Raw genomic sequence first — 26,758 nt, 5'->3', positions numbered from 1 at the left:
ACATCCAGTTTTTTGCATGAAGGGCGAGTTTTCCTCCTAGGGGTGCAAGTACTTGGGCATGGCTGGGAAGGATAATTGGAAAGTCATTGTGAACTTTTTCCATATGGGGGTGGCCTACCACTCCCTGGTTTTGAGGTGGGAACACTCCATTGTTTAGATCTCTGCATACCCTGAGACTGTAGTCTTGGTGGTCTGTTTCCCCTGGGTTTGGATTGAGAAGGCCTGGGAGGGACTGGAAAGGACCAGTTTTTTGAAGGCCAATGCCTACTGAATTGAGGTGGCTGCACATGTACGAAATATTTGACAGTTTGCATAAATTTATCTTTTTCTTCCATCTTTTTAAGGACTTCTGCTTTTGTGCCAAACAAATGATCCTGATTTAATGGAGCATCTAGTAATTTTGCTTTGACATGGTCTGGCAAAACTTGTTCCTTCAGCCAAGCATGCCTTCTCAGTACAGACCCAGTGACAGCAGCCCTTCAAGATGCTTCTAAGGCATCAAACCCACACTGAAAAGTATGTTTACTAACTTGGTTTGCAGAATGCATTAACTCGTGTAGATCCTTATTTTCTGCACATTCTGGAAGTAACACCATTTTTTGTTTAATTAGTTCCATAATATGTTGCTGGTACTTCAACATGTGAAACTGGCAATTCAAAGCCCTGATGGCAAGAGTTGCAGAGGTAAACACCTTCTTACCCGATGTGTCTAAAGCTCTAGAATCCCGGTCTGAAGGGGTAGGGTTTTTGACTGTAGTAGCCTTAATGCCTTTAGGTCCCCGGGAAGTGGTCTCTGGATCCACAGTAGGATTCTTAAAGAGAATCAGGTTTTCTAGGAGCTGGTGGTAAAGTGTCAGGAATAAGACTGGATTCCATGAAGACATCATCTAGGACAGGGGGTATAGCTAGAGGTCTGTGCTGAGGCAAATCTAAAAAATTCCCTGAGTCTCTTTTTGGACTGAGGATAGTCTTGGCATTCCCAGCAGAAATGTTCTTTTAAGGTATGCAAGGTTTCACCAAAAGAAAAATCCTCTGGAGGGGAGGCAGAGGGAATGGATTCCTCTGCATCTGAATCCTCATAGGTGGATAAGGGTATGTCTTGGTAATCAGAAAGGCAGAGTCATCAGGCTCCTGGAAATTACATTTTTTGCCTTTTAACAGGGGAAGGCTAGCTTCCCCTAATTAGAGTAATATGGTCTTCAGCCACTCTAAGCATTTGTTTTTGTGGCATGGGAGCTTGAGCATGCACTTTGGACATAGGTTTTCTAGGTGTAGTGCGAACTCTGGGGCTGAGAAACTCGGTAGTTTTAGTTAAAGATGAAGTTGTCGGTTTAATGCGAATATCGATAGGTCAGAATACACCCTCAGAAGCCGGTGCCTACACAGCTGCTCCGGACCCATCCAAGGTAGAGACATCTACAGGTTCCATAGTCGAAGAAGCATCTCGCGGAATGCCGGACTCCGAATGGGTCTCAGCAGAGGCCTGCAAATCTGTAGAAGCAGGCATCAGGGGCTGCAAAGGCACTTCACTGAGTACCGGTGGACTGGCGACTAGCTTAATGGAAGCGTTAGCAGTTTTTGACCTATGCGGTCTGTCTCTGTGCTTTTTCAGAAGATCGGTAGTCAGATGGCTTACCAAAGCCATTTCAGAATATGGAGAACAAACGCGAAAGAATTTAGCTACAAAAATAGCCCAATGACGAATGGCTCAAGCATTAAATATCTTATCTGTTTTGTAATGTGCAGTGGTTTTATGCCACTTTTGTCTAGCAAGATGTGCAGAAGATTGCGTAAATAAGTGACTTGACTGATATTGTAACTCAGAAATTAACATTTTACATGTGGTGACAGGACATTTATGACATTGCACACAGAAAGCAGTTTCATATAACTTGCACAATAAACGTTTACTGTCATACAAGTGATGTTGCTGTTTAAGATACCAGTCAAACGTAATGCATTTAAATAAAGCAGCGACATCAACATTAACTAATAAAGTACTGCATGTGCTACATTTCAGTTTATACCAATCTTTAAATCTTGACCATACATGTGCTGGACTATCATTACTGTCTACCTGAAAGGTAGTTTTACATTTAATACTTTTCGGTCTAATGGCATCCATGCTGTAGAATGAGAAACAAAAAAATTACCAGTTTCTGTGTGGAAGTTAATCAAGTCTTCCCTCAAGAAAGCGTGGAAAGTCCCTCATTGATTCTCCCAAAAGGTGGTCAAACACAGCTGGCAGATTCAGTTGTGTGAATGTACAGGACCTGTGGAATCTGGAGAGATGCATTGTGCTGCTACTGGATACTGTGCAGAAGAAAGAGGCAAATGTTTGCACAGGAACTGAATGTACTAACTGAATAAAATAAAAAAGACGCTGTAGTTGTCACAATAAGAAAACATTCGGTCCATCAACTGTGGCTCGTCAGTGAAAAATTATATGACGTCTTCTGTTGGTTTCTTGCTGTTACTTGCATTTACATGCATGCATACTATTTACTGTGAACAACTAGTCTTATTACTGTATTGTACTAAGTACAATAAATACACGGAGACAACCACTTCAGTTATATGTTTTACTGTTACATTTTCCTTTTGGATCTACAAGCATGCAACACAGATGCTGTCAGCTCTCTATGGCAAATTCCCAAAGCTTGTTTATACACACTCATATTTATACCAAAAAGTCTGATATTTTTTCTCAGAGTCTGATGTATAACAGTTCTTTCTTTGGATAACAGTTTTCCTTTGTTCCCTTGTCCTTGGTTCTCTGTAGTTTGATGATCCATGGAAACTCAGTCTTGTATTATCTGAAAAGTGGTGTTCCAGCACTATCTGAAACTTGATGTTACATCTCTTTACATCACTGATGTCCTTCCAGCTACGATCTGAGCAGTTATTTTTACAGACTTTGTTTCTCAATAACATACTCCTTTACATGGATGCCAATATCTAATTAAGCTATGCCAGCACAATTACTACTTTCTATTTTTCAGCATTTTATACTATTTTTAAATGAACCCTTTATATTTCATATAATTCTTGCAGCTTTTTATTCAAACTAATAATCATGCTAGCAACAGTTACTATTATTCTTTCAATGTCGGCATTTTCTGGTTCTCTGATTATTTGATTAGGAAAGGTATTGACCAAGATAAAGTGAATTTGTATGTTGAGTTGATTGAATTGGTTTTAGTTAATAATTTTATTATTTTTGAAGGTCAATTATACTTGCAGAAGGAAGTTGTGGCCTTGGGGTCTTCATGTGGCTCACTTGTTACCAACATGGTTATGTGTCAATGGGAGCATAATTTTTTGTTCAATTTTTTTTTAATTTTTTAATTGTTTCAAAACATTTTTGCATTATCTGGATGACATTTTTATTTTATGGCAAGGGCAACCTGAGGAGACTAAAATTTTCTTGGAATATATTAATGCGAATACTTCGTTTTTGACATTTTCTTATGTAATTGGTGTTGATAGTATCACTTATCTGGATGTGTTGTTAACCAAGGATGTGGAAAAATCATGTTACGTGACTTCTGTTTATAGGAAGCCTACTTATTCTAACTTCTTCCTACATTTTAGCAGTGCATATCCATTCAAGCAGAAGTGAGCAGTTGCCAAGGGACAACTAGTTAGGGGATCACATGCGTGTAGCTGTGATTAGGATTTTTTTGTGTGATTTACTTAAACAGATATTTTTAGAAAGGGGATATCCTAATAATTTAATTGACCTTATTTCTGAAGTATATGGTAAGCGTAAAATGGGTCAGCTGTCACCTGTTTTACAGGTTAAACAGCCATTGTTCGGCACTAAAGGATACCAGGGGGTGTTTAATAATGAGATAGGGAAACAAGCCTTTTACTTCACATGCTTATGTAGTGTCTTTTAATGCTGATAGCTTTGCTATTAGGAATGTATTATACAAAAACTGGAAAGTATTGTGTGAGGATTTATCTGTGAAAAATAAAATTGTTGATAAACCAGGGGGTAGGAATTTAAAAGATATTTTTTGAGCAGGTTAGGGTGGTTTGTAGGGGTGTCTCTGGGATGACTAAATTTGGGAGGCGCAGTTGTTGTAGGTATATTTTGGAGGGTGATAGATTTTTGTTACAGGATAAAACATTTCATTTTCTTTACAAGATAAAACATTTCTCCTGAAGGGAAAATATAACTGTGAAAACACTGGCTTGGTCTACATTACTTTATGCCAGTCATGTGACTGTTGTTATATTGGGAAAACTGAACGCAAACTTCGGGAGAGAGTATATGAACATATCTACGATATCAGGAAAAATAGGACTACTAATGCTCTGTACAGACACATTTTGGATTTTGATGATCATAGGTTTAGGTTTACAGTCATGGAAAAAGTGGAACATAATCCTCGTGGAAGCCTGTGAGAATAGATGTTAGAAAAACGTGAACCATTTTGGCAGTTATATTTCAATTCTTATAGATGGTCAGGACTGAATGGTCATGTTTCGATTGCTCCACTGCTTAAATTGAGGGCTTTAACAACATGAAAGGGAATGGGTCTGTTTTTAATGTAATTTCTTGTATTATCTTGATAATGGTATTAGTTTTACATTTTGAATTTTTAATTGTTAAAAGATTTTTTATACTGCGTTTCTGATGTTATATGATTTCTAATATGTATATTTATGTATGTATTATCCTTAGGACTTTTCTGGCAGGTCAGATGTTTTGATTGATTCATTCATTTTAATTGTGATCACATGATTTATGTTTTATTTAAACAGATATTGGGGTATGTTCTCATGTCTGATGAAGTTCTGAAAGTTCAGAACGAAAGAGGTTACATTACAGTTTATTAAAAGTTGTTTGGTTTTATTTCCATGTCTGTGGATGTTTTTTGGTTTGTTTTGCAGTTTTGTTCCCTCAGACAAGACCCAGAAAGTTAGGATAGCAAAAACTAATCCACGAACAGGCAGGTCGCTATCAGAGTCCTTTAAGGTTCTGTGCTTGGCCCACTCCTTTTTGGCATTTACTTCTTGAAAGTCAAAGTCAATGTCAAAAGCTTATGGCTGCACAAATTAGCTAATTATTGCAAACAAGGAGCAGTCACAGATTCCCCACAGAAACAGCTAACAAGTGACTTGTGCCAAAGCTACAGCTTTGGGGTGTCTGCCACCCTAGGAAACCAAGTCAGGAAAATTCAATTACAATTCAACATTTTTTCCTGTTCTTGTACAGGTTTAAACACACTGACTGCAGCAGGACCAAATAACATGTCTCTATTCAAAGGCAAATCCATAAGTTTGGCTTTAATGTCCTCATGGTGGAACTGACAGCGCAGCTATGCATACCTTCTAACAGAACCAGTGACAGCTGTTCTGGTGGAAGCTTCCACTTTCTCATAACTGCATTTGATGCTATGTCTGGTTATTTGTGAAGCCTAGGTGACCACAGACATGGCCTGCTGCTTACTAGCTAACCCCTCCCCTGAAGTCAAGGTTTTAAGTATTTGCTGTCTCTTTTGGGCAACCTAAGTCACGCCTGATAGATCATAGCTCTAAAGTCTATGGTGGAAGTATACAAGTTTCATCAACATTTATCTTCTGTCTTCATCTGAGAGAAGGGCATTAGTAACAGGTAGGAGTTTAGAAGGCTTATCTGTAGCCATAAAGAACATGGAAGGATATGGCAAGGGATTCTTGCACAATAACTTAGATCCTATAAACTACCTGAAGATTTAATCAGTCCTTTTAGGAACTGGTGGTTTGAAAGTCAGGAGCAGTGGCGTCAGATGCAAAGGCATCCAGAAAGGCCTCCAAGACAGAAGAGACATGAGCAGTAGCACCTACTTCAAAATTTTTTTTTTTTTTTTGCACATCAGAAATCTATTCTCATTCCTTTTCAGAGAGATTCAGCATGTTACAGTTTCCCCAAATGAAGGTTCTTCCACAGGAGAATCCAGGGTAAGGGAATATTCAGAGGCCACATGGCCTGGAAAATGGATCCACCTTCTCATCCTCATAAAATATTTTAAAGTCTTTTTTGAGTGTAACAGGAGTAGGAAAACATTACACAAAACAGGTTTGCTTGAGTGTCATTATAAGCTTAAAGAGGATCTGAGAGAAATCCAATCACACTCCTCTTCCTTGGATGTTTGGGAAAGGAAACGTTAGTTTTCTATTTTTAACTTTTAGGTGTGACATCTGCCAAAATGCAGAGGTCCCGACCCCATACTTAAGCAACCCTGATACTTCCTCGTTAAAATTTGCTGTATACCCTTGGGTCCATCACAGATAAAAAGTTATGTTCTTACCATAACGTTCCATCTGTGTTTTCACTGTATTCTTCCTCAACCTGTGGGTTCTCAGATCCGACCTGGTCACTTTCCAAGCTGAGAAGTCGAAACTCAAGCTCATAGGTTCATAGGTGTGTACTAGGCTAATGGCTCTGGATCCTTTACAAGCCTAGCCCATAGGATTACTCTGGCATCATGCCACCTGACCTTAGTTCCCAGTGCCTCTGTCGAGTAAAGCCACTGGAGTGATCCCCAGAGAGAATTTTCTATTTCCCATCCACTCATCAAGATTTATCTTGAAGAGGGCCAGTGAGGCACTCCGCTTGACATGTATGGGAAGTCTATTCCAGAGCATGGGCAGTATCTGGGTTATGAACCTGTCCCTCCAGCTTGTTCTGTTGATTGTGGTAATAAGGTTGAGGTCGCTGGAGCGTGTAGTGCGGAGGGATTGGGATTTCTTTAGCTATAGCATTTCTAACAGAGCTGGGTCAGACATGGTTTTGTAAGTCAAGCAGAGATCGCCTCTAAGTAGGTGATATGAGACAGAGAATAGTTGGAGTTTTTTGATTCTGTCCATATAGGAGAAGTGTTTAAGGCCTAGGATCCTCTCTGTGAGGTACTTTTGCGGCCTCTCAAATTTTTGCAGGTGTCTAATGAGGTACATGCCAAATGGAGCATTGTACTTTATGATTGGCCTAATGAGAAAAGAGTAGAGGGAGACAGTGACCTCTTTCTTCCTGGATGCAAAACCCTTAGGAATGAGATGTGCCACACAGAAGGACTTTCTGACCACAGTGGCAATGTGGTGGTCAAAAGACAGGTTGCTGTCAACTTGCGTTTCCAGATCTCTTATGACGCCTTCTGTGTTCAATGGACTACCATTAATGTGGCAATTCATGGGAACCAGGTTTTTCCCAAAGGTGATGATGACACATTATTTGGCATTGAACTTAATGCCATGGTTCTGACACCAGTCGTTGGTATCAGTGAGGCCTTTTTTAAGGATGTCAACATCACTTGGGGAGTTAATTATGGCTCCCAACTTGCAATCATGTCCGAACTTTGTCAGCCAGAGTCCATTCGTGTTGGCCTGGACTTCAGAGAAGTAGGTACCAAACAGGAGATGACCCAGGACCAAACCCTGTGGGACTTCACTCATGACTGGTCAGCAGTCTGACTTGGAGTCAGCTACTTTCACACTGTGGGTTCTATCTGTGAGTCAGTTTGCAACCCACCTAGTGATATAGGTGTTGATGCCTAGCTTAGTGAGATTTTCTATGATTCCTGAGTGGAGAATGGTAGCAAAGGCCTTGGCCAGATCAAGGTAGGCTGTATGAACCACCTTGCCTTCCTCCACAGCTCTGGTGACTGACTCAAAGACGTCAACCAGGTTGAGCAGGCATGATCTAACCTTCACAAAACCAAATTGTGTGGGATCCAGAGTTTGGAGCTTCCCTATATCCTTGTTTATTAGGTCCATGATGATGCGTCCCATAGCTTTGCATATCAGACTTGTCAGACTAATGGGGTGATAGTTCCCAGGGTTTGTAGTCGCTCCTCCTTTGTGGAGAGGGATGACTGTATCAGTGCGCCATTTAGTGGGACAAAGCCTGAGGTGAGGCTGTGAATGAACAGGGCACACAGGTTGAGGTGCCAGTTCACTCTGTAGTTCATGTAGAACACAGCCAGGGATATTGTCAGGTCCCATAGAAGCTGTATTATTGGCCTTGGACAGTGCTGTTTTAACCTGTGCAGCATTAATACTGGGTGCTTGGCAATCTATTGGTATTGTGATTGGTCCTTGGGGGGGTAAAGTTGGCATTCAATCTGTCGGCCAGTATATTAGCAATATCTGTTGGCTCGGTATAGGAGGTGCCATTATGCAACAGCTCCGAGCACATCTGGATATTGCTGTGGAGATTCTTTACATAACTATAGAAGGCCTTGTGGTTGTCCTTACTAGCTGCTGCAATTCTGTTTTCATAGCTAGCTTTAGAGGATTTGATGAGGGATCTCAACTTTTTGTTGAGGCTGATAAGGGAGTTTTTCCAGTCTTGGGATTTCACCTTATTTTGCATCAGTTTCCTCCTTCTGTTGTAGAGTTTGTTTATGGCAGGGGACCACCAAATTGGCTTCCTTTTTTTTGGAGGAGAGCGTCTTGGTTCTATTGGGTATGGCAAGATAGTACAGTTTTGTACCTACCATAAATGTAGATGTCCGATAGGTATGCATCTGCCGTCATAACATATGGGTTGTCCTGCCTCAGGCAGCCCTTCGGTCGGCCGGATTCCAAAGTCTGGGTCTGGCCTCGGCTGATGTCGCACTTTCCCCGACGTCAGAGCGTCTGGGGTATAAAAGCATCAGCCAACGCCATTTTCCTCAGTTTTTCTTGCCCCAGATGCCAGGTGCCCTCTAAGAAGGCTAAATTTGGATATAAAAAGCCAAAGAATCCAAACATAATGCAAAAATATATACATATATATAAATATACAAACAAATACACCATAACAGATTCCCCCAGCTAGCTAATGGAGGGGTAAGCACCCTAGGAATACCACAGAGGGGAAGGAGGGAGGGTAAACCTGACTGCAGATGCATACCTATCGGACATCTACATTTATGGTAGGTACAAAACTGTACTATGTCCTTCAAGGATGCATCTGCAGTCATAACATATGGGTAGAATACCATAGCCAATCTGGGGGTGGAGGTACTAAGAAAAAGATGGTGTAGCTAAGATACCCTGCAGGACTGCCGTAGCAAAGCCTGCTCTGGATCTGGAGTTTAAAGGTAAATTGTAATGCTTGGCAAATGTATGCACGGAGCTCCATGTAGCAGCTTCTAGAATGCCCTTGGTAGCCACCCCTCTTAGGAAGGCTGTAGTGGTGGCTGTGGCTCTCGTGGAATGAGGCCTAATATTCACAGGAACAGTCTTTCCATGAAAGGAGTAGCAAAAGCGAATGCAATTTCCTATCCATTTTGAAATTGTCTGTTTGGAAATTGCTTTTCCTTGTGCCCCAGCAGCATATGCTACAAACAACTGGTCAGTCTTTCTGTAACTTTTAGTTCTGTCCAAGTAGTAGCGCAATTGTCTGTGTATGTCCAGGGTGTGCAGAAGTTTCTCCCCTTTATTTTGTGGGTTTGGGAAGAATGTAGGCAAGTGAATTGCTTGGTTCAAGGATACCCTAGATACCACCTTTGGCATAAAAGTAGGATTGGTTCTTAATGAAACTCTGTCTTGATGAAAAATAAGGAATGGCTGCACTGCCATTAAAGCTTGTAACTCAGATACTCTTCTTGCTGAAGTTATGGCCAGAAGGAATGCAGTCTTCCAAGACAGAAACTGTGGATCTGCGGATGCTGCTGGTTCAAAGGGAGGAAGTGTTAGTTTTTCCAGTACAAAGTTAAGGTCCGAAGTAGGTAAAGGTGGTCTCCTTGGAGGATTGATGTTTTTGATTCCTCTGAGAAATTGTCTTAAGAGAGGATGCGAGAAGACAGGTGGATTTACATTGTATTCTGCTGAAATTGCTGAGGCATGTATCTTAATGGAAGAATAAGACAGGCCATTGTGGAACAATTCTGCCAAGTATTCCAGTATATGTGCCATGCTCATCACTGTCACATCTAGGCCTTTTGTTGTGTTCCAAATGAGAAATCTTTTCCATTTTGCTGAGTATGCCTTCCTTGTGGAAGGACGGCGAGCTTCCATAATAATGTCCTTTACCCTCTTGGATAAGTTGTCCTGAGTAGGAGTCATGGTATTCTCCAGGCAGTTAGCTGCAAGGTTTTTAGGCTGGGATGTAGGATCTTGAAATTGTTCTGCGTCAGAAGAAGCGGCCATAGGGGGAGAGGCCACAGTTTCATCTGTGACAAACTTTTCAACAGTGGGTACCAGTGCTGCCTTGGCCAGTCTGGAGCTATCAGAATCACTCTTGGCTGTTCTGCCCTGATTTTCAGTAAAACCTTGGACATTAGTGGGAGTGGTGGGAAAGCATAGACTTTTCGAGCTTTCCAGCTGAAAGAAAGAGAGTCCACCTTCCATGCTTGTGGGTGGTATGTCCTTGAGCAAAAAGTTTTCAGTTGATGATTGTGGGGTGAGGCGAACAGATCTATCTCCGGCCTTCCCCATGTTTGTGTTATGAGTAAGAAGATGTCTGGGTGCAGCATCCATTCGTGTGCATCCATGGTAGTTCTGCTTAAGCTGTCTGCCAGAGTATTGTCTTTCCCTGGCATGAACTGGGATTGTAGTTGTATATTGAGTTTCAAGCAAAGCTCCCATAGATTCATAGCCAGTCTGCATAGAGGGTAGGAATGCGTGCCTCCTTGCTTGTTTATGTACCACATAACTGTGGTGTTGTCTGTCCTTATTAGCAGGTGGCCCTGTTGAAGGAAAGGTTTGAAAGCCTCGATTGCATGTATCACTGCCAGCATCTCCTTTTGGTTTATGTGCATGTGTAGCTGTCCTTGAGACCACAGCCCTTGGATACATTTGTCCTCCATGTGTGCTCTCCAACCTCAGTCTGAAGCGTCCGTGGTGATGGTTTGGTTTGCTTTTGGTTTGTTGAAAGGCAACCCGCTGTTGGATTAGCAGGCCTGAGCCCACCACAGGAATTCCTTTTGAAGGCAAGGGATGAGTGGAATCAGAGTTTCTAAGCTGTGACTGTGCTGAGTCCATACACTCCTTAGGTACCATTGCAATATTCTCATATGCAGCCTGGCTTGTGGAATTAGAATTATGCAGGATGCCATGTAACCCAGGGCCTGCAGAATTTTCCTTGCAGTCAGCTGAGTTTGTCTTGTCAGATTCTTGAAGTACTCTGGAAGTTGTTTTTGTTTTTCTTCTGTGAGAAAGGCCATTTGGGTGGTTGTGTCTAGATCCGCACCCAAAAAGGTTATTCTTTGGGATGGAACAAGTCTTGATTTTTGGATATTGACTGTGTATCCCAAGTTCTGTAATAGTTGGATGGCATAGTCCAAGTCCTTTAACAAATTTTTCTTGTTGTCCACTTGTATCAGGCAGTCGTCCAGATATGGGTAGATTTGAATCCCCTGAAGTCTGCAATGTGCAATTACTGATGCCAGGCATTTCGTGAATACTCTGGGCGCAGTAGATAAGCCAAAGGGCAATGCTGAGAATTGATAATGCTCTGATCCTGCAAGAAATCTGAGGTGTCTTCTGCAGCTTTGTCGAATAGGGACATGCAGGTATGCCTCCTTGAGATCTAGTCACCAGCCAAGACTCCTTGCCCAGCATGGGAAGAAGCTGCTGTAGGGTCAGCATCTTGAATTTTGGCACAATGAGGTAAGTATTCAGTGTGGACAGGTCGAGAATAGGCCTCCATTGATTTTCTTTTCTTGGAACAAGGAATAATCTGGAATAAAATCCTTGGCCTTGTTCTGAAAGAGGTACCTTTTCTATGGCTTTCATTTGTATTAGTTTGGTGATTTGCTGCAAAGCCTCTGCCCGCTGATTTGGTGGCAGGTCTGGCATTCCTTTTCTTTTTGGCAATGTGTGGAAATGGAACCTGTATCCTTTGTCTATTATTTGCAGTGTCCATGAGTCCTTTGTAATGTAATGCCAATTGTTGGAAAATAGAGAAAGCTTTCCGCCCAATGGTGCTTCTAATTGAGCCCTGGTCGGCGGAGTCAAAATAAAGTCATTGAGTCTATCCTGGTGTAGCAGTTGTAGGTCCTGCACTACCTCTCTGGTTGGGAGGCTGCCACTGACGGCCTCTGTAGGAGCCTCTAGCTTGCCCTCTACCTCTGGCACGCCTGTTCCTGCCTCTCTGGGATCTGTCTGAGTCCGGAAAGGACCAATTCTTAGAAGGCCAATTTCTGCTGAATCTCGGTGGTTGTACCTGCAGAAAGTCCTTGACTGTTTGCACAGATTTTGCCTTTTCTTCAAACTTCTTTAAGACCTCCTGAGCCGTGGAACCAAATAGCTTCTGTTTTTCCATTGGAGCATCCAGGAGCTTAGCTTTAACATGGTCTGGTAGAGATTGTTCCTTCAACCAGGCATGCCTTCGTATAACTGCCCCTGTCATAGCTGACCTACATGAAGCTTCCAGTGCATCATAACCACACTGCAAAAAATGGTTGCTAACCTGCTGTGAGTTATGTACCAGATCCTGAAGTGATTTACGGTCAAGGGGTTCAGAGGAGGAAAGCTTCTTATACAATTCATCTAACAAATATTCTTGGTACTGAATCATATGGAACTGACAATTTAATGCCCTCATGGAAAGAGTTGCAGAAGTATAGACTTTCTTTCCCCATCTCTCTAAAGCTCTAGACTCCCTTTCAGAAGGTAGAGGATTTTTGGCAGTGGCAGCTGCAACCCCTTTTGGGCCCTGGGAAATAGTTTCTGGGTCTGCAGTGTGGGCCTTGTACAGGTGTAGATGAGAATCCGGGACCCTGTAGTACCTATCAGGTTTGGCATGGGCCGGAGGGAGAGAATCAGGGGCTGTACTAGCATCAGAGTACACATCATCAATAACATTCAAAACAGGAGGAATAGCTAAAGGCCTATGCTGTGGTAAATGCAAAAAGGTCCTTAATCTCTTTCTGGAATCAGAAAACTCCTGGCCCTGCCATTGAAAATGTTCTCTCATAGAGTGCAGTGTCTCACCAAAAGAAAACTCTTCAGGGGGGGAGGCTGAAGGAATAGATTCTTCAGCATCAGAATCCTCGTAGGCCGAATAAGCCTCCTGCTGGTGCTCTGACAACACAGATTCATCTGTATACTCATCAGAAGAGTGGGGGTCAGTGGGCTCAACCCTGTGCCTTTTATCTGGTGGTGGAAGAGAGCCCCTGTCTGGGTGAGGTTGAGAACCTCTAATTAAAGAGATAAGATCCTCTGCTAGGCTGAGAATCTGAGTGCTAGTAGAAGGCCTCTGAGAGGTAGTCCTGGGAGGTAAAGCTTTGGCAAGTTTGGCAGCTTTAGCCCTAGAAAAGGCCTTAATGGACATGGATGCAGGGGGTCTGGCTGCACCACGTGCAGGAGTAGACTTGTCTAAAGGAATGGTGTCGGACATGTCCTGGACACCGGTTTCCGTAGGTAATTCAATAACTGACTCGGCCAGAGCCTCCGGGACCAAGGTAGTCGGTTGAGATGATTCGGAGAAAGGAAGCACCGAGGACTCGGTTTCAGCCAAAACCGAGACACGGTAGGCCAGACCGTGGTTTCAGCAGAAACCGTGGGCCACAAGGGTCGGTCCTTGTCCTTCCGCTTTTTAACCACATGCAAAGTCGGAGTCTCCGATGGCATCTTATACGCAAAGTTAGCCCCAAAAAATTCCTCTGCAAACTCCGACCGACATCTAAGAGTTCGTCGGTTGAAGGAAGCACAGGCAGAGCAGGCCGAGACGTCGTGGTCTGGGCCTAAGCAAGGGAGGCAGTAAGAGTGGAAATCCTTATGAGGTATTTGTTTCCCACAAGTTAAACAATTATTTACTTTATCTGACATCGGCTGAGGCAAGAAAGAGTCCCCAACGGGGTACTTAGCTTTTTCGAAGTCTTCGGTAGCTGAATCACAGGAGCTGGCCAACCGGCACTTGCGAACTGCTTCTGCTTCGGGCACCACGCGGCAAGAAAGACTGAGGAAAATGGCGTCAGCTGATGCTTTTATACCCCAGACGCTCTGACGTCGGGGAAAGTGCGACATCAGCTGAGGCCAGACCCAGACTTTGGAATCTGGCCGACCGAAGGGCTGCCTGAGGCAGGACAACCCATATGTTATGACTGCAGATGCATCCTTGAAGGACATCCATTCATTTGTGTACGCGTTTATTTTATTTTTATTTTACATTTGTTGACCGGGCTAGTCTGGCTGGATACATGTCCATTTTCAGCAGAGGCCCGAGGAGAAAAGCTCCACTAAATACTAAGTACATTACAAAATATTACAAATGTTTATAAGTAACAAATTAGAAAATCATAACATCACACAGAATGCAAGATAGATTCAGGAGAAGCACATTTCGATGAGCAGTTAATACCATATTAGCAATTTTACATAGAATGTACCTAGGTCGATTAGTACTGTAAAAGGAGAAGAAATAAGACAGATACTAATAGGAAGAGTGAAGGAGAGATGTAGTATGAGAAAGAAAAAGGTTAGCCTGGTGTACTGCAGGAACAAAGCCAATGATTTAGGTAGTACAGTTTAATTTTCTGTTTGAATTGAGGCAGGGATGTAGTCAAAGTTATGTCACAAGGTAAGAGATTCCAGCATTTACCTATAGTGTTAGTGAAAAGAGAACAACCTGCTGTGTTGTTTGCCTTTATTGATTTAGTCATAAGTTTACTAGAGGAGCGAAGCGAGTTCAGATTATTATACGGGATTAGGAGCTGAGAGAGTATAGGGGTGTTGTCAGGTAGGTGTAATATGTTGTGAGCCATAGTGAGTTGAGGAATTTTTAGGTAGTTTTGAAATTCGAGCCAGCCAAGTTGCTTTAGATTTATACAGTGGTGAGTCCTAAAGGGGTTATTAGTGGCTAAACGCTATGTTATTATAGCAAGTTTCAAGTTTGTTAAGATTGTTTTTCTTGAGGTTGGTATAAATGGGAGAAGCATATAGGAGAGTAGATAGGAGATGGGTTTGTGCACATTTGGTTCTTGTTGCTGGGGTTAGAAAAGGTTTAATACGATATAGGGATCCAATTTTTTTGTTAACAACCTTGATGGTGTTGTTTATGTGCTGATCGAAGGAACGATGATTGTCAATGGTTATTCCAAGAAGTTTAGTAGTTGGATCAGGTGAGATGATAGTGCCATTATTAGAAGAAATGGTAAAGTTTAAAGGGGACCGAGAGGTGGGGAGAAGAGGAGGAGTTTAGTTTTTTGCATTTAGTAGGAGAAACCCCTTAGAACACCACGTTTCTACTTTGTTAAAGGTATTTTGTGTTAAGGAGGTCAGTTCAGTAGAAGAAGGTGCGGAGCAGATAAGGGTAGAATCATCTGCATATTGTATGCAGGTAGCTTGTGGTATAGCAGTCTGAAGATCGTTTATAAAGAGGGTGAACAGAAGTGGACCTAGAATGGAGCCCTGGGGAACTCCGATGGAAATGGGCAAGAGAGAAGAGATGTGATTTTCCCAAATTACTGCTTGTTGTCTGTTGTTAAGGTAAGATTTAAACCAATTTGTGGCTAGTTTATCACAAGGAAGAGATTCGAGAATATTGATTAAGAGAGAGTGGTTAACCATGTCGAAAGCTTTTGAGAGATCAATGAAAAGAGCGGAGGAGAGAGAATGGTTGTCTCGATTTTGTTGATAGTATCTATAAAGGAGAGAAGGGCAGTGGTGGTACTATGATGGGGTCTAAAACCATGCTGGCAGTTTGCTATTATGTTGTGGAGGGAGAGGTGGTGTACCAGTTGCTGGTGAATACATTTTTCCATTATTTTTGCAAGGTGAAAGAAGGGCAATTGGTCTAAAGTTGGAAAGGTCAAGGAGTTTCCACCTTTATGAAGTGGTATAATATAGGAGACTTTCCATATATCAGGATGGTTCCTTCTTGGATAGTTCTGTTGATGAGTAAGGAAATAGGATAAGCAATTTCTTTAGCAGCTTTCTGAAGGAAAAGAGAAGGGAGCTTGTCAGCAGAAGGGGTGCAGGGTTTAAGTTTGTGAATGAGTTTGAAGATGAAAGAGGTAGATATAGGTTTTAGAGCGAAATTGAGGGAAGAGGTAGTTCTGTTAGGTGGTATATGAGAGTTGTTAGTGTTCATTTGTTTGGCTAGGGTTTGAATAGTTTCAGAGAAAAAGAGTTGAAAGCATTGGCAGTCTGGAGAGGGGTTTCTGGGTCAGCATTTAGAGGGGAAGGAGTTTTCGCAGTTCCTGGGGAAAGAAGTCTATTTACTGATGACCAGAACTGTTTAGGGTTGTTAATATGTGTTTCCTGGAGGTTACAGTAGAAGTTTTTCTTGTCAGAGATTATTGATTTTTGCTAAATTACGAAGCTGGCGGAATTTAACTAAGTCAGGGTTTAGTTTATTACATCTCCAAGATTTCCATGCTTTGTTTCTAGCAAGCATGAGTTTTTTGTGTTGGTGGTCAGCCATGGGGCGATTTGGTCTTTACTCTAATAGAGCCGCTCTGGTGCATGAGAATCAAGTATAGATAGGAATGTGGAATTAAAGAATAATACTGCTTCTTCTAGGGGAGTGATTTTAAGCAATTCCAATTACATGCACTCAGTTCGGCTTTAAAAGGTCTATGTTAAAGTGTTTGACTGATCGAATTAGCCTTGTATTTGGGAGGTTAACAAATTCTGATTTTGTCTAGAAATGTAGGTTAGGCAGTGGTCGCTGATGTCATCAGGCATAATACCTACCTTATAATGTGTCTTAACTTTATTAGTTAGTATCCAGTCTAATATACTCTCTTTCTTACTGGGTTTATTGACTCTTGTAGTTGAGGTAATACTTTGTGAAAACCCATGTAGGTTAATATGGGAGGTGGGATTGACTGTATTTATAGTGTTCCAGTCTATGTTAACGTCACCAAGAATTATGGTTTCTTGGGGTAGTTGGTAGAAACCCAGCTTAAAAAGTCTTCTAGTATTGGAATGTTATTACCTGGGGAAGATACAAACAAATAATGTAAATAGATTTTTGGGGTTAAGTTGGAGTTTAATAATGATGGTTTCTGTTTTGCTATTTAGGTTTGGGCATTCTGGTTGAATAGATATGTTAAGTTGATTTTGAAGAGTATTGCTACTCCTCCACCCTTACGCTTTTAAGCGGTCGTGTCTTATTATGTTATAACCCTGGGGTACAATCTCTGAGTCTTTTGTGCCTGGGGTAAGCCAGGTTTCAGAGAGGCAAAGGATGTCAAATGAGTGTATATCTAAGAGGGCATGGATGAAAGGTATTTTGTTATTTATGCTTTGGATGTTAAGGTGTCCTATAAGGAAGTTATTGTTGGGGTTAGGCAAGCAGTTTTGGGGAGGTGGTGAGGTAGGGCCAGGGTTGGGGTGGATGTCTCCATCTAGTAGAGTAGGATTAATAAGTTTTGTTAAGTAGTTCTTATTTAGAATTGTTAGAGATTTTGTTTTTTGCAAGATAGTAGGGGTATGTAAGGTGATGTTGCCTATGGAATTTAGATAGGTGATAACTAGGGGTGGAATTAACATTAGGGTAGGTTGTGAATGTGAGTCTAGTAGAGGTGTGTTTATGTGTGGAGATAAGAGAGTTATCTAGTGAAATTTCAAGAAAAGTGAGAAGGTATGTAGAAAGAAGGGTGGTTGTGATTGCGATAGAGAGTACAGGCATAGTTCGTATGTAGGACGGCATCATTTAGTAACTAGAGAGCTGAGGAGGTAGAGGGAAAGTGTAAAGGGAGAAAATAGAATGTGGTAAGCAATATAGGGAAAGTCTGTAGTTTAAAGCAGTAGGTAGATAAGAAAGGATATTAATTGGAAAAGAGAAAGAAAGGCTGGAGTGGAAGGAAAGTGTAAGGAGAGAAGTCTAGGTAATAGTGAAAGGTAATAGAAGATGTATGGTCTTGGGGCAGAGATAGAGTAGGAAGGGATGTACTAAGGCTGGGGAACAATTTGGCGGAAGGAGAGTAATAGGATAGGAGGGCTAGGGGTGTGGCTATAGAGCTATAAATGTAGGACCCGGGGTGGGTGGGAATTGGGGTAGGGAGGGGAGCGGAGTGAGCCTGCAGGCTTAACGGAGCGGGTAGAAACAACTGAGGTATAGCCAGGAGACAATCAGAAAAGCAGGTGAGACTATAGGAGCAGCGAGTGTCAATAGGGAAGGGGTAAGATAGGAACCAGATACCAGAGGGATAGGAGAAAGGTAAGGAGGAGTATGACAGAAAAGAGTACTGAGGATTTAGGAGGAGATGAGTGAGGTGTAATGGAAGAGAGTAGGGCAGGTTACTGGAGAGATATCAGCACAGGTGGTAAGGAGAATAGGCAGTCGGTAAGGAAGAAAATGGAGGTAGAGGGATGGAAAACCAAATTAGCAGAGTAGACTGAGGAGGGCTAATCAGGGAAATAGGAGGAAGCAAAGAAGAAAGAGAGAGTAGAGTGCCACCTAGTGGCTGGTATAGGTAAATGAGAGGGAGAATGGGGAAAATACAAACAGGACAAGGGAATGAAAAAAAAGAAAGAAAAATGAGGGCAGGAAAAGGTGAGAGTGAGGGGGGTTTGGGGGGTATAAGAGAGGAGAGGTACTGGCTGCTAGGCACACAAACGCAGGCAGAGTAATGGACTCTGAAGGTGGACCTATACAGAGGCTAAAGAGGCAGAAAGCGAAGCCCAAGACCTACTTTCAGTTCCTTGACTGTAGATCAATATGGGAGGTAGGCAGATTTTCAGTCACTGTAGTCAGGGCCAGGATGATCCAACAGCAGTAGGGCTTAAAGCTGGACAAGATTCAGTAGGGATGGTGCTATTAACTTCTAGGGGAGAGAAGAATAACAGTCTTAGCATAGATGTTAAATTGAACAGGTACAAAACACAGCCAAATTGGTAAGGATTAACAAAGGTACAACAGCAATATTATCAGCAGTCTAACAGTAAAATTATCTAGCAATCTAACCCTGTTGAAACAGCTTGTCTAAAACTAACCCTGATAACATTAAGAGCGAGAAAATACATAAAACTATCAATAGTGAGCTAGAAATAAATCAAGCAAAATGTATACCTGGATCTACTTGATAGACTCTAAACAATAGATATTATGAGTAGCAACAGTCATGTGACCAGCTGGTAACTCACCAGAGTAATATATTATATGCAAGTCATTGCGGGGATATAGGGAGGTTAAACTATTTGTAAAGCTAAATTAAAAGTATGTAGTTGGACTTACTAACAGTAGAGTAAGTGATACAGCTATTAGGGTACTATGTAAGAGGTACGCCAGAGCAGAGAATCCAAGGTACTGATTCAAGCGTTGAGAGGTTCTATCAGAGATGAACCAAGAGTACATCCCTTATCTACTGCAGCGCCACTGCAAGGAGTGTAGGCGTTTAGGTACAGCTAGGCTTAAGCGAGCCTAGTATGCAAAAATGGGTAAATGGTTGGTAACAAGCTCCAAATAAGGCTAGCAGCAGAGGCATCTATGGAAAATAAGCCATCAGTGCCGGGTCATAGGATAGTTGTAAGCACCTTAGCGTATTTGCACCAGCATACACGCCAGCTAACGATAAAGAAGCTCCACGTGTGTGATGCCGTTTAGTAGCAATGGGCTGTAACTCTAACGATAGCCTGGCCAGGTACTAACTTGTCTAGATAAGTGTACAGGCAGAAAGAAATACAAAGTAGAGCAGGAAATAGTATTAGTCTGTACCTCTTAACACATCTAACACAGTGCAAACGCTTTAACACTTAACACATCTAACACAGTACAAACGCTTTAACGCTTAGCATTTTAGTGAAAAAAAGCAGGAGTAATCTAGGCAACATCAGTTTGTACTAAGATGCATGAGCAGGTCTAGCAGAAAAGTATAATCACAACACAGCGATGTAATAGTGCTAAATACAATGCTATAGAGATAAAAAGCAACGAGCAGATTACTACAACAGTTTTGTGAGTTTAAGAATGCAATGCGACTATGTTGAACTACATTTAGCAGCAAACATCAAGTAATGCAGCGGATTAAACAGACCCGATGCCTGAAGCTGTTAGTCTGAACCCTGGGTCCTTCGTTTAAGAACCAATGGTGCCTCGTCGGAATAAATAAAGACTTCACAGTAGCATAGTGATTAGGACTACTAGCGACAGTAATCACTGATAAATACAGTAATAAGTTCAGCTATTTCGGCCTTGACAACATCAAAAATTCCATGCAGAGAAAGCTCAAGGTAACCATAACCTACCAGAGATAACTCGCCAAGGCAGGAGCGCACAGCAGCCAGGGACCTGAACGGTGGAAGGAAGTGAAAGGGGTGACGAGGTACAGGAAGGGGTATAAGTAACTTCAGCGGAAGAAGGGCGGGACAGGGGAAAAGAACACGGGCTATAGGGAAGGGTAGGCGGACCAAAGGAAGAGGGTAGGGAGACGGAAAAAGAAAGACAGGGGAAAATAAGTGACGTGGTGTTAAGAAGGAGATAACTAACAACTGAGGTATAGCCAGGAGACAATCAGAAAAGCAGGTGAGACTATAGGAGCAGCGAGTGTCAATAGGGAAGGGGTAAGATAGGAACCAGATACCAGAGGGGATAGGAGAAAGGTAAGGAGGAGTATGACAGAAAAGAGTACTGAGGATTTAGGAGGAGATGAGTGAGGTGTAATGGAAGAGAGTAGGGCAGGTTACTGGAGAGATATCAGCACAGGTGGTAAGGAGAATAGGCAGTCGGTAAGGAAGAAAATGGAGGTAGAGGGATGGAAAACCAAATTAGCAGAGTAGACTGAGGAGGGCTAATCAGGGGAAATAGGAGGAAGCAAAGAAGAAAGAGAGAGAGTAGAGCACCACCTAGTGGCTGGTATAGGTAAATGAGAGGGAGAATGGGGAAAATACAAACAGGACAAGGGAATGAAAAAAAGAAAGAAAAATGAGGGCAGGAAAAGGTGAGAGTGAGGGGGGTTTTGGGGGATAAGAGAGGAGAGGTACTGGCTGCTAGGCACACAAATGCAGGCAGAGTAATGGACTCTGAAGGTGGACCTATACAGAGGCTAAAGAGGCAGAAAGTGAAGCCCAAGACCTACTTTCAGTTCCTTGACTGTAGATCAATATGGGAGGTAGGCAGATTTTCAGTCACTTTAGTCAGGGCCAGGATGATCCAACAGCAGTAGGGCTTAAAGCTGGACAAGATTCAGTAGGGATGGTGCTATTAACTTTTTCAGTTCCTTGACTGTAGATCAATATGGGAGGTAGGCAGATTTTCAGTCACTGTAGTCAGGGCCAGGATGATCCAACAGCAGTAGGGCTTAAAGCTGGACAAGATTCAGTAGGGATGGTGCTATTAACTTCTGTAGCATCCTTCACCAGGCTTGTAAGCATGTACCAGAATGTTTGACTGGAGCCATCCATGTTCTTGTGTGAAGTGCACCATTGTTTCCTTTGAGCCAGCAGGAAAACCTCCTATCCAACCTTCCCTTATTACTGCGAGTTCCACAACTAAGCGTTCATACAAGGCATTAGTGTATGATTCAGTGGTCATTTATTTATTTCAGTTTGATGACCGGGGAAGTCCACTGGGCCAAGAAGAGCCCATTTTCAGTGGAGGCCCAGGGAGATAAGCTCCAACTAACATGTTACAGACAATTAAACTTACAAATTATAAAATGAATCAATGATATGCAAGAAATATACAAGAATTTTCACAAACATACATATATAAAGATTAAAATAATGCATCATAAAAATATACAGAGCAGTATAACATACTTCTTGCAGTGGGTAACCCGTATAGTACAGAGTAGGTAATAAAAGCAGTCATTGAGAGGAGTAATACAGGTAATGGAGTGTAGATATAAAATAAATAAATATTGGATCTCTAGAAATGATGGCATCAAATAAAGTCATCAAGGTGCAGTAGGAGAACTGTCCAGTATTGACATGTGGAGTGAATTGGTAGTAATGAGAGGGTAAGGGGGGGGAGTTAAGTAGGAAAGTGACATGGGCATGCCCATTTAGAGGATAGATGCAAGAACAAGTGAGATTTAAAGTTGGTATGATTAGTAATATTGCGAGGGGGGGGTCCTTTAGCTATGGAGTAGGACAGCAGAAGATGACCTGGGGAATGACAGGGTTTGTAGATTTGTAGGAGATTTTGGTTCTCCAATTGCATGGGTGCCACAAAGTTTGTCACCTCTGTTTTTAGAAGCCCAAAGTTAACTTTGGAGAAGTTTTTCATGGTTGTTACCTTTGTGGGGGGGGGGGATTTTCAAGGTGATTAGTTTGTGGTTGGATCTAACCAGGAAGGAGTTGACTATTGGTATAGAGCAACAGTTTCCCATGTTAGTAATGACCAGGTCAAGGATGCTTCTACCCCTAGTGAGGGTAAGAACGAGCTGTTCCAGGGCTTTGGAATTAAGGAATTCCAAGAAACGTTGGGCAAGTGTATTGGTACATGAGTAGTTTTCCCAGTTAATAGAGGGTTAGTTGAAGTCCCCCAGTATGAGAGTGTTAGGCTGGACCCTAATATTCTCCAGGGTGCCTAGCAACGTGGAGTGAGAGTCTTAGGTCATGGTTGGGGACCTATAGCAGACTACGACCTGAATCGCAGTCTTACCCAGTGTTAGCTGCACCTGAAGTATCTCTGATGCATTATGTTGGGCTACAAGTCTGGAGGTGTGTGCATCCTTTATGAATATGGAAACACCACCGCCTTTGGAGCTTTGGTCCAAGTTCTGGGGCCAAAAGGTGTGGAATGAGTTATAGCCTAGTAGTGTAGGGGTGCTTTCTGTTGCCTTGAACTAGGTCTCTGTTACGGCACAAATGTCGATGTTCTCCATTTTAAGGAGTGCTTCGAGTGAGTGCATTTTGAGATTTAGACTTCTAGCAACATGATCACCATCCCCCACTCTGGAATCACCAAAATAGCTGATTCCAAATCCAGCTCCAGACAATTGACAAGTGGAGTACCTCAGGGTTTAGTCCTGGGACTGCTCTTGTTTGGCATCTACTTCTCTGAAGTACAGGCCAACACTAAGGGACTCTGGCTAACAAAGGTCGCAGATGACTGCAAACTGGGAGCCATTATTGAATCCCCAAATTATGTGGATATTCTACAAAAGGGCCTTACAGAAACAGATGCTTGGTGCCAGAGCCATGGGCTCAAGCTTAATGCCAAGAAATGTATAGTTATCCTCTTTGGGAAAAAACATGTACCCATGAATTACCACATAGGTGGCAGTACACTAAACACCAAAAGTGTGATAAGAGACTTAGGGACACAGGTGGACAGTGGTCTAACCTTCAATAACCACATCACCACAACAGTCAGGACATCCTTCTATGTGAATAAAGGAGGTCATTGTCCCACTGTACTCATCCCTCATTAGACTCATTATAGAGTACAATGCCCCATTTGGTATGTACCTCACAGGACATCTGCAACAGCATTTTGATATGGTAGTACCCATCCTTCAGGTCTACTAAGCACATCCAGTCATCCATTCTCAAAAGGGGTAGAATGGACTGGACCGTAACCATCCTGAACTTTGAATTCTTTGCCAATTTGCATGGGATGTCAAGTCCACAATTGGCTGCAGGTCTCCTGTCTTTTTTGATACTAAAATTAATTTTAGGTAGATGCCTGATCCTATTTAGTTGAGAGGGACCTCCTGGATGACTTTTTGTAGCAGCTTTGCAATTACTTCAGCTGCCTTCTCCCTCTGATTGGATGGAACATTGCGGAGGAGAGTCTTCGGTTTGGGGTTTTCAGAAAAGGGAATAAAGTATCCTTTGGATACACTCTTCAGCACCCACTGAGCATTTGTGATGGCTGCCCAGGATTGTGGGTGTAAGAAGTGCCCCCCAACTGCCTCCAGAGGGCAGTCGGGCCACTGTTCAGGAGTGCTGGAAGGGTATGCCCAAAAAGGAATCTCGAGACCCTGTGTTCTGTGGACCTCCTCTGCCATGAGGGCAGCATCTTCCATTGTAGCTGTTACCCCCTCTACCTCTGGAGAAAAGTCTTCCTGAGACTCCTGAAAAGGATCTTGAGATTTCTTAAACCACAATTTCTTTCCCCCCATACTGGTTCCTGGAGAAGGACCTTTGTGGAGTAGAAAAATGGATTCCGATAGCAGACAAGGTCTTTCCATCTATCTTGCTCTGACAGAGTCCTTCGACTGTTGGACAGAACAAAAGGGGCATTGATGAATGACACCTTGAAAGGTTCCGTGAAGTCACACAGCCACATCCAGGCGTGGAGACTAATGGCAATGTCCGAACCGGCTGCCCTACAGGTGCCCTCTGCAGCGTGAGAGATCGACCTCATGGACACATTTGATATTGAAAGCAGAATGGCCATTCTGGAAGAAAAGGTCTTCTGTCAGACATGGACTCTGGGGTAGAATCAGACAGTTCTTTGACAAGGTCTCTCTGCAGTCTAGTTAAATGGGATAAGTAGTTTAATGTTCATAAGGTGAAAGTGGCCAAAGTATAAACTCTCTTGGCGAACCTGTCCATAGCCCTAGACCCCCTGTTAGGGGGATGTAAAGAGGAGCTTTCCTGAGACAGTTTCTTTTTAGTGGCTGCCGCAACCACCATGACATCTACTGGAATCCCTTTTGTCCAATATGGCCTATCAGTAGGTATGCTCAGAATCTTATCCCTCTTCAGTATGGGGTCCATAGTGTCTGGTTCTTTCCATGCCCTGGTAGATATTAGGCCAATTACAGCATCTGCAGAGGATGACACCCAGGATGCAGATAGACCAGACCCAAAAGCCTCCAACAGCATTGTTTCCTCTAGGGTGGGGTTTTAGGCAGACCAACCATTTCGTTGGCAGAGTATCTCTGGGATGTCCGCAAAGGAAACATCTTCAGGTAGAGATCATGGGGACCCCTCTACTTCCTCAAAAATCAGTATCAGTAGTGAGAGATTCCTGGGGGGAATCCATGTGTCTCCTTTTACACAGTCTCTTCCCAGAAACCTCCTTGGTGGGATGCTCCGGGGAAGTGTCATAAGAAATCTGGGGTTCCACTGAAGGGATGGGCTAGAGGCTTTACAGGGCCATCTGTCCCTGTTGTTGACGAGAAGCCTTAGACACAGGATTCATGGGGGTAGGGAGTAGTGCCAAGGAAGAAAGAACAGAGGTTCTCCTGGGATGAGAGAGGACCCTCTCCACTGCTTTGAATGCACAGGGACTCTGAGCACCTGACATTCATCCCTCCGGAGCCGAAGCCAATGAAAAGGATGTCTTTTAGGCACCCAAGGCCCTCCATTCTGAAGGGGGAGTTGGAGACAAGCTGTAGAAAGCAGAAGATCCAAGGGGAAGCTACAGCTCTGAAAACTTTGGAGTTGACGTAACCCTCCCTCAGACTCGATGTCAAGGCTACGGCTCAGAGATATGCTAGGCACCAATGTGGTCGGAGCTGAACTCATTGGGAAGGCCATCTGAGATGAAGAGATCACCACTATTGTCTACAATATCTCGGCTCTAGGAAAAAGCACCAGCAGACTCCAAAACCAAAGGAGCAACAGGGAGGAAAGAATAGGTGTGTAAAATCTTACTATAACTATAGATGTCCTTTTCCATGTTGCAGTATTCCAACTCTTGGGTATTCCTCTCTTGCTTGGTGCGTGGCATATCTGACATTGGCACAGGGGACGTGAGCCATAAAAGTGACATCTGCACACACCAGATCTCAGAACTGTGCTTCCCAATCAGACCCCAGTCCCAAGAAAACTGTGCAAGTCCAGTGCCATCCAAGAAAGCACTGTTTAAGGGAAAAAAGGAGGGAGGGAGGGAAGGAATACTGCAACATAGAAGAGGACATCTATGGTTATTGTAAGATTTTACATAACTATTCTATGTCTTTTTAGTCTCATGTTGCAGTATTCCAACTCTTGGGTGAGTGTCAAAGCTCACTGGAAAGATGAGGGTGGTTTCTTGGAACAATTGTCTACAAATCCATGGAGGATTGGCTTGGCAAATTCAATCCTGGATCTGGAAATTTGGTCCAATTTGTAATGCTTGGTAAAGGTGTGGACAGATGTCCATGTAGCTGCCTCCAAAATGGTTACAGTATGCAGTCCTTTAAAGAAAATGCCAGACAAAGTCATAGCCCTAGTGGAATGTGATGTAACTTTGGACCCCAAGGGTTTCCCATGGTGTGCACAGCAGAAGGAAACTGCTCTGTAAATCCCACCTGAAATTGTCTGTTTTGTCAGTGCTTTCTCCAGGGTTCTGGAGTGAAAGGAGACAAATAATTGGTCAGATTTCCTGATAGATTTGGCCTTGTCTAGGTAAAATCTAAGCTGTCTTGTGCACATCAAGGGAATGTAAAACTCTCTCACTGTTCCCCTGATGGTGGGCAAAAAAGATAGGAAGGTGAATAGCTTGGTTTAAGGATAGCTCATTGACCACCTTGGCCATGAAGGAAGGGTTGGTCCTAAGGGTTACCCTGTCTTTGTGGAAGATGAGGAAAGGTGAAATGGTCATGACAGCCTGTAACTTAGACACTCTTCTAGCTGATGTCAAGACCACAACAGTAATGTTTTCCAAGTGCAGTGTTTCAAAGAAGCCTTAGAAGTGGTTCAAAGGGGCCACAGTGAGTTTCTCCAAAATATAATTCAAGTCCGGAGGGAGGATGGGTTTCCTGGGGGGCCTGAGGTGCTGCACTCCTTTTAGGAATAACTTTGTATACAATATGGAAGCCAAAGGATGTTCCAGAGGCAGACAAGCTGAAATAGCAGCCAGGTGGGTTTTAACAGAGGAGTACGCCAACCCTGTCTACAAGAGTTCACAAAGGTATGACAGTACCAAAGGTACATCCGCCTGGAAAGGGTCCAACTGTCTTTGTAGACTCCATATAGAAAATCCTTTCCATTTAGATGTACAAGATCT

This window comes from Protopterus annectens, chromosome 17.part0 (assembly GCF_019279795.1).
Source record: "Protopterus annectens isolate FY-2018-M chromosome 17.part0, PAN1.0, whole genome shotgun sequence".
NCBI classification, from domain to species: domain Eukaryota; kingdom Metazoa; phylum Chordata; order Ceratodontiformes; family Protopteridae; genus Protopterus; species Protopterus annectens.
This window is presented reverse-complemented; position numbering follows the sequence as displayed.